The following is a 13,568-nucleotide window of genomic DNA, read 5'->3' as shown; positions in this document are numbered from 1 at the left end:
GATGTGATTGGTGGTGAACCTGGGGACGCAGTCGTGTGTCATCAGGGTGAACAGCAGGGGGCTCAGGACGCAGCCCTGAGGGAAGCCTGTGCTGAGGGTGATGACATCAGAGGGGTTCTGTCCGACCCGGACTGACTGAGGTCTGTTGGTTAGGAAGTCTAGCAGCCAGTTGTGAAGGGGTGTGCTGAAGCCCAGATGCTCCAGTTTTCCCACCAGATGCTGTGGGATGATGGTGTTGATTGCTGAACTGAAGTCCAGGAACAGCATCCGCACGTGCGTGTTCTTCTCCTCCAGGTGTGCCAGGATCAGGTTAAGAGCGGAGGAGATGGCGTCCTCAGTGGAGCGGTTCCGTCGGTAGGCAAACTGGAACGGGTCGAGTGTTGGGGGGAGACTGGAGACGATGTGTTCCTTTACCAGCCTTTCAAAGCACTTCATCATGATGGGAGTCAGTGCAACAGGCCGGTAGTCGTTGAAACAGGTGACTTGAGGTTTCTTCGGCACCGGAATGATGGAGGTTGACTTAAAGCATGCTGGTACTGTGGCTTGGTCCAGCGAGGTGTTAAAAATGTCTGTGAGGACACCGGGGGGGGGGGGGGGGGGGGGGGGGTGGTCATGTTGTATTTTGTTATTGCTCGTATGCCTTTCCACATGCTCCTGGTGTTGCTGGCGTCATGGAAAAGCTCCTGGGATTTTCTTAGTGTGGTTCCGCTTCACTAATCTGATGGCACGGTTTAGGTTGGCTCTCGCTGTCCTCAGTGCCTCCTTGTCACCAGACTTGAAGGCTTAGTTCGTGCTTTTAGCGCTTAACGGACCTCCACAGTGACCCAGGGTCGTTGGTTGGCTCGGGTGCAGACCCGGCGGCATGGGCGGGCATTGGGGGGCCGTGCCCGCCCTGTGAGCCAGCTGTGCCCGCCCTGGACTGGAAGCTGTCTTTTGTTTTTATATATATACCTCGGAGTGGCCATCGTTCTATTAGTACTATCTTTGATGTGTCAATCATACAATTTAACCAATCAAATCAACGACTGAAGGCAACATGCTAGCCAATCACAGATGGAGTGGGGCGGGACACTGAGTCATAGCCTTCAGTCGCCGACGCGGTGTTCGGCTGTGGTCACCGTCGGTGTGTGTCGGTAGAGCGGTATGGAAATTTGGTCTGATTACCAAACAATTACAAGAAGTGACAACGAAGCAGACAAGAGCGAGCTGGAAGCAGCGCGATTAATTACTGTTTGAAATGTCAGCACTGAAGTCTAAAGTGGAGTAAACATTGACGCTAGGAGGGTTAGCTAGGACAGCTAGCAGCACCAGGAGCAGATCTACTGCCAAACTGGAGAAACTTGGGTTACTTGCAGACAGAAGGGAACTCTGCTTTGTTCTGCTCCTTGCGCTCCATACCTGCTGTAATTACAGAACCTCTTTTAGTGTGAATTTTTACTTCAGTCAGTGTTCAGCCTGATCTCATGCTAATAAGCGTGTAGCTTATGCTGGACTTTGAGTTAAGACACAGCACTACAGGTTACCCTATCTCACTGATAGTTTCCAGTAACCCAACATAAAACCTGCCCAACTTAAAAGAAGAAAAAAAAGCCCAAATCTCAAACTCTCACGTTAAAAGCACAGAACTATTAAACACATAAGAACTATTAAACACATAAGAACATGCCATTAGCACACAACTGCACTGAAGCAAAGAAAAAAACTGCATACGGCCTCCGAACAAAATATGCAATCAGACAACCAAATAACACACACAATCTCTTTAACAATCATGATATATCAACCGGAAAAAAATTATTTATAAATAGCTTCCCAACATGAGTTGTAAATCTACCTTAATATAAACTTAATTTCTCTCAGTATAGGTCAATTAAACATATCTCTTACATGCAGTCATGAAATATTTTTAAGTTGATAAGTAGAACTCAACCCCTCCTGGGCGTTTACACTGACCAAACACTTGGTTAACCATTATTCTTTTCTTGTTTTATCATACCAATCAATATTATTCATTGTAACTACTATTCAATGATGATGTCAGATCGACAGATTCGACTTATTTAAAAAAATAAATTGACCAGTATGAGTTGTAGGAGATGGCATTTTATTAAAATGTTTTGGTTTCCTGTCCGACGTTGACAACTATTTTGATATATTTTGTTAGTAATTCTTTCTAAAAGAATAAATAATAAATAATAAATAAGTAATAAAAAACTTTTAAAAGAGTGCCCCCCTAAAAAAATGGAATGCCCCCCCTGTCAGGATTCTCTGTGCTGCTCTACTCTAACTCTATTCCTCAGGTGTGTCTGGTTGGCTGAGGAGGCGTGGCCCACACCTGCAGCTCGTTGCAGGCGGCTTCCTCTGGCTTCTTAAGCAGAGCGCTGACAGATGGAAGACGCCAGAGCCTTAACCAGTCGTGGTACGACGTGGTCTCTGTCCCTACTCTCGGAAACCAGCTTGTGAGTTTTTGCTCTTCGTTTTTGACTAATTTTTGGATCTCTGTTTTGCCTCAGATTTTGGTGCTTGGATGCACTCACCCGTCTTGACGTCTCGTTCCGAAGAAACAGACCAGCAGAACCGCCTGCTCAGATTTTGCTCTGGCGCTCCCCTCATACTTCCTGGATGTTACCCAGCGAGGCCTGAGTTCCCCTCTCCCGGTTTCTGCTGGTTCTGCATTCACTCTGGTCAATCCATCTGTCAACCGTTGCCGATGAGGTTCGCTCAGGATCCCTCGCCAGTTACATCAGCCGCCCTCAGCCACCAGCCGCCTAACTCCAGCTGAGTAGAATCATAGAGTACTCCCGACGCTACTTCTTCCCGGTTAGGTCCGCCCAGCTAAATGGTAAGCAGCGCACTTCTAGCAAATTCCCCTGGTTCAACTTTCAGAGTTTCTTACTTCCTCTTTCTTACAGACTCGCCAGCCTTGACGTTCTGACCCAGCCGACTCACCCGTAGTTCCGTCCGTAGATCTGTCTGTTTCCTAAAATAAACATCTTAAAACTGTGTATTGCCTCCCGATCGTATCTGCATGTGGGCTCGTCACCTGAAAACCATGACAGAAGAAGGCTCTGGCCACCAAAGTCCAGCGGATACGTTCGGGCGGCAGTTAGCCGCACAGCAGGAGCAGATGCAGTCGCTAGGTTTAGCCGTCAATTCAACACAGGAACAGCTTCATAGATTAGCCGCTCAGTTTAGCCAGCTCATGGACACAGTTACTTCCGCGATGACGTCGCCTGTCACTCAAAACATTAACACCCCGCCTCCCGTCGCTCCGAGCACTGATAATCAGCTTTGGGCTCCGCCACTTGAGGGCGCGTCACCTAGTCCGGATAAATTCTCTGGTGACCATGGGAGTTGCGGAGGTTTCCTCTTTCAGTGTAAACTGGTGTTTAACCGATCCCCCCAGACATTCGCCTCAGATGAGGTTAAGATTTCTTATGTATTACGACTCCTAACAGGTAAGGCACTTAGATGGGCTGAGGCTCGATTCCCTGATAGTCAGTCATTCGGGGTTACTTTTCAGGAATTCGTTACCGAATTTAAAACTATTTTTTCACCCGAGTTAGATTCGGCTCACCAGTCTCGTCATCTCCTCTCGTTAAGACAGCACGGTCGACGCGTTTCAGACTTCTCAGTGGAGTTTCGTACGGTTGCCGCTGCGGCGGATTGGCAACCAAGACCGTTAAAGGCAGTATTTTTTCAGGCTCTTGATGAATCCCTTAAGGATGAATTAGCCCGGGTGGAGGAACCCGGGGATTTTGAGGATTTTGTGGCGTTAGCTATCCGTTTGGATTCCCGGCTACGTAGTCGGAGCCGAGTTAGACAGAACCAAGTCTTGCGATCATCCACCTCTTCCACGCTCACCCATAGGGAACCTCGGTCCGCTCCACCACCTCCCGAACCCATGCAGTTGGGCCAGGTTGGTTTAACTAATAAGAAGCGTCAACAGCGTTTCTCGGGCAACTTATGTCTATACTGTGGAGGGGAAGGTCATTACCTTAGAGATTGTCCGGTTCGGCCAAAAGACCCAGTCCACCGTTCGTAACGGGGAGAACGGTGGACGTTAGTAGTTCTAGCCCCCGAGTAGTCACTAAGGCGGCATCTCTTTCTCGCTTATATTTACCAGTTACGTTAATGTTTGATCAAGATACTTTCGATGTCTCGGCTCTAGTTGATTCCGGTTCGGACTTCAACTTAATTGACCAAACCATAGTGGATCAGCTTCGTGTGCCGGTCGAACCTTTACCCGAGCCTCTCCGGGTGTCGTCTTTAGATGGGCAGAGTTTAACTTTAATCACCCATCGCACTCGACCACTAGTAGTGATAGTTTCGGGTAACCACCGGGAACAACTTTCGTTTTTCGTGTTCCCTGTAAAGCGTTCACCCGTTGTTTTGGGTTTAGCCTGGTTAAGTGTCCACAGCCCGCAGTTTAACTGGGCCGAGTCCCGACTAGAATCTTGGTCTCCAGCTTGTCATTCTCGTTGCTTACAGTCCGCTCGTCCTGTATCTGTTACCTCTTCCCCTGAGACAGAATCTGGGGACGTTATTGACCTCTCGCTAGTTCCGGAAGAATACCACGATCTTCGGAGGGTATTCAGTAAGACTCAGGCTTGTTCACTTCCCCCACATCGCCCTTACGATTGCGCTATTGACCTTTTGCCTGGGGCTCCACTACCGGTGAGTCGGCTCTACAACATCTCCAGGTCAGAACGTCAAGCGCTCGAGAAGTATATAGGGGAATCTCTAGCTACTGGGTTAATCCGTCCTTCATCCTCCCCATTGGGCGCCGGCTTCTTTTTTGTTGGTAAGAAGGATGGAACCCTTCGACCCTGTATCGATTATCGAGGGCTTAACCAAATAACCGTTAAGAATAAGTACCCGCTCCCTCTATTATCCTCAGCCCTCGAACCAGTCCAGAATGCTAAGATCTTTACTAAACTTGATCTGCGCAACGCTTATCATTTGGTTCGGGTGAGACAGGGGGATGAGTGGAAAACGGCCTTTAAGACCCCGCTAGGTCACTTTGAGTACTTAGTCATGCCTTTTGGTTTGTGCAATGCTCCGGCAGTTTTTCAAGCATTGGTGAACGATGTCCTTCGGGATTTTCTGAACGTTTTTGTTTTCGTCTATCTAGACGATATCCTGATTTACTCTCGTGACCTAGAACAACATAAGCAACATGTCCGTCTTGTTCTCCAGCGATTATTAGAGAATCGCTTATTTGTTAAGGCCGAGAAGTGTGATTTTCACCAGTCTTCTGTTTCCTTTCTTGGTCTGGTTTTAGAGGGCGGACAGGTGAAGTCTGATCCGGAAAAGATAAGGGCAGTGGTGGAATGGCCTGTTCCTGAGTCGCGCAAACAGCTCCAACGCTTTCTTGGTTTCGCTAACTTCTATCGGCGCTTTATCAGGAACTATAGTCAGGTAGCATCTCCTTTACATGCTCTCACTTCCCCCAAGGTTCCTTATGTCTGGAGTCCAGAGGCCGAGGAGGCCTTTAGTAAACTTAAGTCTCGTTTTTCCCAGGCTCCCATACTAGTTCACCCCGACCCAGCCAAGCAGTTTATTTTAGAGATCGATGCCTCTAATACCGGGGTGGGAGCGGTTTTGTCCCAACAGTCTGAGGTTGACTGTAAGTTACACCCTTGTGCGTTCTTCTCCCGTCGTTTATCCCCGGCAGAGCAGAACTATGATGTAGGTGATCGTGAGCTACTAGCTATTAAACTAGCGTTGGAGGAGTGGTGGCACTGGTTAGAGGGATCCGAGCAGCCCATCATAATATGGACAGATCACAAGAACCTCTCCTATCTGCAGTCAGCCCGTCGACTCAACTCAAGACAGGCCCGTTGGTCTTTGTTTTTCTCTCGATTCAACCTCACCATCACCTACAGACCCGGCTCCAGAAATGTCAAGCCTGATGCACTGTCCCGTCTGTTTACCTCTTTTGAACAAGAGAGGGAGCCGGAACCGATTCTTCCTCCCACTTGTACTGTTGGAGCGCTGCATTGGGATCTGGAGGACAGAATCAGACAGGCCCAACTTTTAGACCCGGACCCAGGTACAGGGCCACCTGGACTTAAGTACGTTCCCCAGTCTGTTCGTCCTGAGGTTCTACGTTGGAGTCATGACACGAAGTTTTCCGCCCATCCGGGCATTTTTAGAACCCAGTCCCAAGTCTCCCGGCGTTTTTGGTGGCCTTCATGGACTAAGGATGTTAGAGAATATGTTCTAGCCTGTCCCGTTTGCGCCCAGAATAAGTCTTCTACTCAGCCACCTTCCGGTTTGTTAAATCCTCTTCCCATCCCCAGACGTCCTTGGTCCCACATTGCGATTGATTTCGTTACCGGTCTCCCCTTGTCCCAAGGTATGTCAACTATCTTGACGGTAGTTGATCGGTTTTCTAAGTCCTGTCATCTTATTCCTATCCGCAAATTACCCAACGCCCTCCAGACAGCTCAGCTTCTTATCAGACATGTGTTCAGACTTCACGGCATCCCTGTTGACATCCTCTCTGACCGGGGTCCTCAGTTTATCTCCCAGGTCTGGCGGCACTTTTGCTCTGCTCTGGGTGCCCGTTATACACTCACCTCTGGATATCATCCTCAGACAAATGGCCAAACTGAACGCATGAACCAGCAACTAGAAACTACTCTCCGCTGCCTTACGTCATCTTCACCCTCTGACTGGAACAAGTTTTTGCCCTGGGTGGAGTATGCCCTTAACTCACACATCACCTCAGCTACTGGACGTTCACCTTTTGAAGTTGCTTTAGGATATCAGCCTCCACTTCTACCCACAGATGAACTCAGGATTCCCTTCACCTCCGTAAACGACTACATTGCTCGCTGCCAGGACATCTGGAGATCAACTATCACTGCCCTCACTCGCACCGCAGAGCGGAGCAAGAGGTTTGCCGACCAGCACCGCCGACCAGCTCCTCAGTATCGCCCCGGTCAGAAGGTTTGGTTATCTTCCAGAGACGTTTTGTCCAACCCATCCGCTAAGAAGCTTGCTCCCCGGTTCACTGGTCCCTATGAGATAGAGACAGTGATTAACCCGAGCACCGTCCGTTTACGTTTGCCCCCTCACTCCCGAGTACACCCTACTTTTCATGTGTCCCAGATCAAGCCCGTTTTGGACAGCAACTTGTGCCCTCCTTCCGGACCCCCTCCACCCTCCCAGGACAGTCAGAACCCTCGGGTTCTCAGGGTTGTGGATGCCCGTCGGCGAGGTAGGGGTCACCAATACCTCGTCGACTGGGAGGGTTGTAGCTCTGAGGAGCGCTCGTGGGTTTCCGCAGCTACTATCTTGAATAAGGACTTGATTTCAGATTTTTGGGCTACTCAGCCCAGCACCTCTTCGTCTGGGCCGCCAGGAGGCGGCCGTTGAGGGGGGGGGGGGGTAGTGTCAGGATTCTCTGTGCTGCTCTACTCTAACTCTATTCCTCAGGTGTGTCTGGTTGGCTGAGGAGGCGTGGCCCACACCTGCAGCTCGTTGCAGGCGGCTTCCTCTGGCTTCTTAAGCAGAGCGCTGACAGATGGAAGACGCCAGAGCCTTAACCAGTCGTGGTACGACGTGGTCTCTGTCCCTACTCTCGGAAACCAGCTTGTGAGTTTTTGCTCTTCGTTTTTGACTAATTTTTGGATCTCTGTTTTGCCTCAGATTTTGGTGCTTGGATGCACTCACCCGTCTTGACGTCTCGTTCCGAAGAAACAGACCAGCAGAACCGCCTGCTCAGATTTTGCTCTGGCGCTCCCCTCATACTTCCTGGATGTTACCCAGCGAGGCCTGAGTTCCCCTCTCCCGGTTTCTGCTGGTTCTGCATTCACTCTGGTCAATCCATCTGTCAACCGTTGCCGACGAGGTTCGCTCAGGATCCCTCGCCAGTTACATCAGCCGCCCTCAGCCACCAGCCGCCTAACTCCAGCTGAGTAGAATCATAGAGTACTCCCGACGCTACTTCTTCCCGGTTAGGTCCGCCCAGCTAAATGGTAAGCAGCGCACTTCTAGCAAATTCCCCTGGTTCAACTTTCAGAGTTTCTTACTTCCTCTTTCTTACAGACTCGCCAGCCTTGACGTTCTGACCCAGCCGACTCACCCGTAGTTCCGTCCGTAGATCTGTCTGTTTCCTAAAATAAACATCTTAAAACTGTGTATTGCCTCCCGATCGTATCTGCATGTGGGCTCGTCACCTGAAAACCATGACACCCCCTGTGATTTGTTTCTGCAGCCGGGTCTGCTCGGGTGATGATGGTCTTGGTGGTGCTGACGTCCTAAATGCATTTGTTAATGTAGGCTGACACAGTCATGACGTACTCATCAATATTTACCCTACTGCTCTGTTTGCTATTTTTGTTGCTCAGCAAAGACAGAAGTTCTTATTTTCTGTGTTTTCTAGGGAAATGTGATAACTGTGCATGTCAGAGTGGTTGTATTCTGAATAAAACCAGGTGCATATAAACACACATCATGAAAAGCTGATTGTGTCACCATATAAATGGTAAAATCCAATTTGTTTCTTGTTCTTTAATCGGAGTACATTTAAATCCAAATGTGAAATTTAGTCCTTTTAAACATTACTATTCTTCATGTTAACTGTTGTTATGTACTTGGTGGTTTTAATCTGATTAAATACAAGGAACCCTTGTCTAAGAGTTAAACAGTTTAAATTTCTAGGGTTATGGTTTGATGAACGGATGACAGGGGGTGTACATATTAAAAATGTAGTATATAGATTCAAACAATGTTAAGTATAATTAAATATTGTTTAGATTGTTCCTTGGAAGCCTTGTATTCATCTTAGGAATACAAATTAAACTGTCAAGAACAGGTTCTTGAGTAACTGCTTAATCTCACATGTATTAAAGATTCACTTAGTTCCCTGTAAACAGGTTCAGAGATCAAGAGAATATTTAATAGGTGGTGAAAGACTTTGTAACAAAAAAAGAACATACAGGTTTCCTCTTGTGGGGTTCAAAGTTTTTCTGCAAGGTTCACTTCTGGCCACAGAGATCTCCAGGGAAGGAGGTTGATTTAGTGACTTCTGAACCATTTCTGGGTTCTAGTGGCTTGGATACTGATCCTGAGCCAATAACCACACCAAGCTTTGTTCGGTTATCATCTGCTTCCTTAAAGTGTAATAATAATAATAATAATAATAATAATAATAATAATAATAGTAATAATAATAATAATAATAACAACAACAATCTGATAAATGTTGTGCTTTTTGTTCGTATTGGAGCCCCTGTGTAAAGATTGTTTTCAGCTGCTTTATTTAAAAAAAAACTGAATTTTGCTGAAATGGCAAACCTGGGAAACCAGGAAGTACAACCAGTGAGTTAATCCTTCTCCCAAAAGATTGCAGCATAAAGACAAAACAAAAATTAACTCAAGAATCTTCAGGAAATATTTAATCAAAATCAATAAAAGAGTAAAAGTGAACTGAAGATAATGGGAAAAGTCCTATAAAACATTTAAAGGGCTTTTTCTCTCCGTAAGTCTGTCTTCTTGAATCTCTTCTCAGGGTAAATGGGGGGTTCAGAAGATGTTTTATACTCTGTAACCCATTCCAACATAAAAAAATCATTTTAATGAACTGAACCTGTCAAAGTCTTCTCCAAACTAAGCAACCGGTCCTTTGAGCGATTTTATAGACAAAAGGAAACAAAAGCCTCGTAGCATGGTGCCTACAACCATCTTATCTTCTCCACTGATGATGCACGTCTAAGGATAAACACTGCAGAGACAGAGACCACCTGATGAGTCTGTTAACTGCGCAGAATTCAGAAAAAGAAACGTAGATCCGGTAGACCACAACCAGCAGATTACAATGGCTCCCCAAATCATCACTGCCTGTAGAAACTTCTCACTTGACTTCAGGCAACGTGGATTCTGAGCCTCTCCTGAACTGCTTGAGGCTCCACTTTGTATCGTGTTGCTCAAGGACCGTTTTTTACTTTTTTGGCTGACATGTTGAGACAACCACCTTCTTCTAAGGAACCGTCACAAGAAAATGACCTTGCCAATTATTACATGTTCCACCAACTGCTATCATGAGCCAATAGAAACCATGTGGAGCCAGAACATGTTGAAAGTGCATTTTCTCTGAAAACCTGACCAAAATGGCTCCTTCGAGTCATTGTTCAGAAGAAAAGCGTACACTAAGATGTTGATTGGAGAGGGGAAACATATCAACGAAAGTAGAGAAGCCCAGAATGCACCTTGCTTGAAGGCCAGAGTGAAGTTTCCACAATCCGTGATGGTTTGGGCTGCCATGTCCTCTGCTGGTTCTGATCCACTGGCTTTTGTCTACAGTCAATGCAGACATCTGCCAGGACATTTCAGAGCCTGACATTTCTGTTCAAAATATCTTATTTTTTAATGATCTTATGTGATATTTGAATTTCTGAAACACTTATTATTGGTTTTCATGATCAAGAAGACAGACTTACTGAGAGAAAAAGCCCTTTAAATGTTTTATTTGCTCAATGTAGTTGGACTTTTCCCATTATCTTTAGTTCACTTTGACTTTTTTATTTATTTTGATTAAATATTTCCTGAAGATTCTTGAGTTAGTTATTGTTTTGTCTTTATGCTGCAATCTTTATGGAGGATGATTAACTCACTGGTTGAACTTCCTGGTTTTCCAGGTTTGCCATTTTAGCAAAATTCTGTTTTTTTTTAATAAACCAGCTGAAAAGGATCTTTACATAGGGGCTCCAATATGAACAAAAAGCACAACATTTATCAGATTATGATGATTATTATTATTACACTTTAAAGAAGCAGATGATAACTGAACAAAGCTTGGTGTGGTTATTGGCTCAAGATAAGTATCCAAGCCTCTAGAACCCAGAAATGGTTCAGAAGTCACTAAATCAACATCCTTCCCTGGAGATCTCTGTGACCAGAAGTAAACCCTGCAGAAAACCTTCGAATCCCACAAGAGGAAACCTGCATGTTCTTTCTTTGTTACAAAATCTTGAGCCAATAGAAGCCATGTGGAGCCAGAACATGTTAAAAGTGCATTTTCTCTGAAAACCTGACCAAAATGGCTCCTTCTAGTCATTGTTCAGAAGAACAGCGTACACTAAGATGTTGCAGACATCTGCCAGGACATTTCAGAGCAGTATACTATAAACTACTAGAAATAACAGCTCTAAATATTTCACTCTGTTTAATTAACTTACATGACTTTCTCTTCCCGAGGCAACAATATATATTGACTTTAAAGAAACTTGTAATTATTTAAATACACCTGTACCTGAAACATGGTGAAATATTTCAACCTCTGGTGTTGAACAAGATGATCAACATGAAATATTTCCCTTTAAATGACTAACAGACTCTTCTGAGTCAGGAACAATCTTCATGCTCTAGATTTTTTACAGGTTCTGACCAAAAACGGTTTACTTGCTTTTTGTAGTGCCGTCACATCTATTTAGGCCATAAAAGATCCAACAAAACAATGACTTTAGTTCCTAAGGTGGGTCAGAAATTAAGTTATGTTTCTCAAGAAGAGCTATATGTCAGTAGGTGGGTGGAGCAGGTTGTCACTTTTAATCTGAATCAGTTGTTTATAGAGAAATTCTCTCCTAAGAGGAGGAGCTTTCCCATCATGCCTCAGCTTCCAGCAGGTATATAAAGAGCAGGTGAGGAGCTCAGGTACAGCAGCCTTCATCTACCCAGAAGACTTCAACCAGCCGATCACAGTCTGCAGACACGTAAGTCTCCACCTCTTCTTCTTCTGCTCCAGACAGCCTGTAGAGACCATATGAGCACATTTTGATCAGCTGCTAGTTTTATGACTCTGTGTCTCAGTCTAATGCAACCAGATGTGTGAGCTGATGTTTATTCACTGCGTGTTCATTAATGAAGCGTCCTGCTTTCTTTACTGCAGAGACCCAACATGGCCACATACATCACTGAGCTTGACGTATCTCTGAACGATACAGAGGCGAGTTATCTCAGAACACAGGACTTCAAACAGATCTATGTCAATCTGAACATGAATGGAAGCCCTGAGGTTTATCTCTGGTACAAAGAGGGCAGCAGCTCTCCAATTACCAGGATCCAGTTCTCCTTCACTGATAGCATGACAGAGGGCCTGAATGCTAGTGGGTACGAAAAGGTTAAAAAAAACCTCAACACTGGATCATGTGGAGACGATGTCCTCCTGTGGTATTTCAAAGGTACCACAGAGAGTCATGTTCCCATCACAGAGATTGAGGTGTCTCGTGATGATGAAGCCAGAAAGTTTAGCCTTGGCTGGGAGAGGATGTCCTGCAATCTGAACCGAGGCACTGGAAGATCCTGGGCCTTCCTGTGGGTGAAGAGAAAGAATAAGACCTACATCCAGGACATGAAAGTCACCGATGGCTGTGACAATGATCAAGGCTATCTTGAAAATGGGTACATCCGAGTAGATGAGAGCACCAACAGAGGCACCTCAGGGAAGCCAGTCTTCCTCTGGTACCTTCCCACCATCAAGATGGAGGGGAGCTATGTGTCCCTGAAAGTCTCCACCAATGACAAAGATTGTCAGAGATACCAAAAGGAGGGCTTCCTTCAACTGACCCCCCCTGTAAATCTCAACGAGCGGAATCGGGGCAACAAAGTGAATCTGTGGTACAAGAAGGAGGACCCTGGCCACAAACCGATCCAGACCATCACTCTGTTGTCCAACCAGAAGTTGATCAAAGATTATGAGAAAGCTGGGGTCACAGTCCTCCCGGAGAACCTGAACTCAGGTTGTGGGTGTCCATGCTTTCCTGCAACTCCACTTTACCTGGGTTATTATAACTAGTCTCCATGGTAACAGAGCTGAGCATGCTCACTGAGTGAAATGTTCCCTAAAGAAAAGGCTTCTGTTTAATCAGTTTGGTGGTGGTGATTTGTTTTTCTTCTTCTCCCTCCTAAATGTCCCGACCCTGACCCAAAGATTAAGATACAACATCCTCCCTGTTGATGGATTTTCTTTGGTTCAATAAAGTTCTGTTTGCATCTGAAGAATGTTTCTCTTTGATTTTTACTGTTTATAATAAACTGAAAAGAACACAGAGAAAACGGCAGCCAACAGGACAGAAACCCAGCAGCACACTGACTGCCTGAGAGGAACCCAGAGAGAGCAGAACCACAAGAACCAGTCAATCAATCAATCAAACTTTATTTATGAAGCTCTTTTCATGCAGTCAGGTGGAACACAAAGTGGTTTACTGATATTAAAACCAGAAAGACATTTAACCCCTGGACACAAAAACAATGAAACAATCAGCATCATCAAACAGATTAAACAAATAGTTTTGGTCGATAAAAGAATGAAGAATTAAAATGAAGAGAAATTAATCAGCTATGGATGATAAGGAATTGTGAGAATGCAGGAAATATATTAATATTTTATTAAAAGCTTAAAATATATAAAACACCAAAGTTAAGATCATCTATAGAAAATATAAATAACATTCATAATCATGAATAGTAAGGAGCAAGATCCTTATATTATAAACAGTACCATAGATAATGTCTTAAGCTATAAAATAATATAATTTAAAGTGAAGATGTAGAAGCTG

This window comes from Fundulus heteroclitus, chromosome 12 (genome assembly GCF_011125445.2).
Source record: "Fundulus heteroclitus isolate FHET01 chromosome 12, MU-UCD_Fhet_4.1, whole genome shotgun sequence".
Taxonomy (NCBI): Eukaryota; Metazoa; Chordata; class Actinopteri; order Cyprinodontiformes; family Fundulidae; genus Fundulus; species Fundulus heteroclitus.
Note: the sequence above shows the minus strand (reverse complement) of the source record.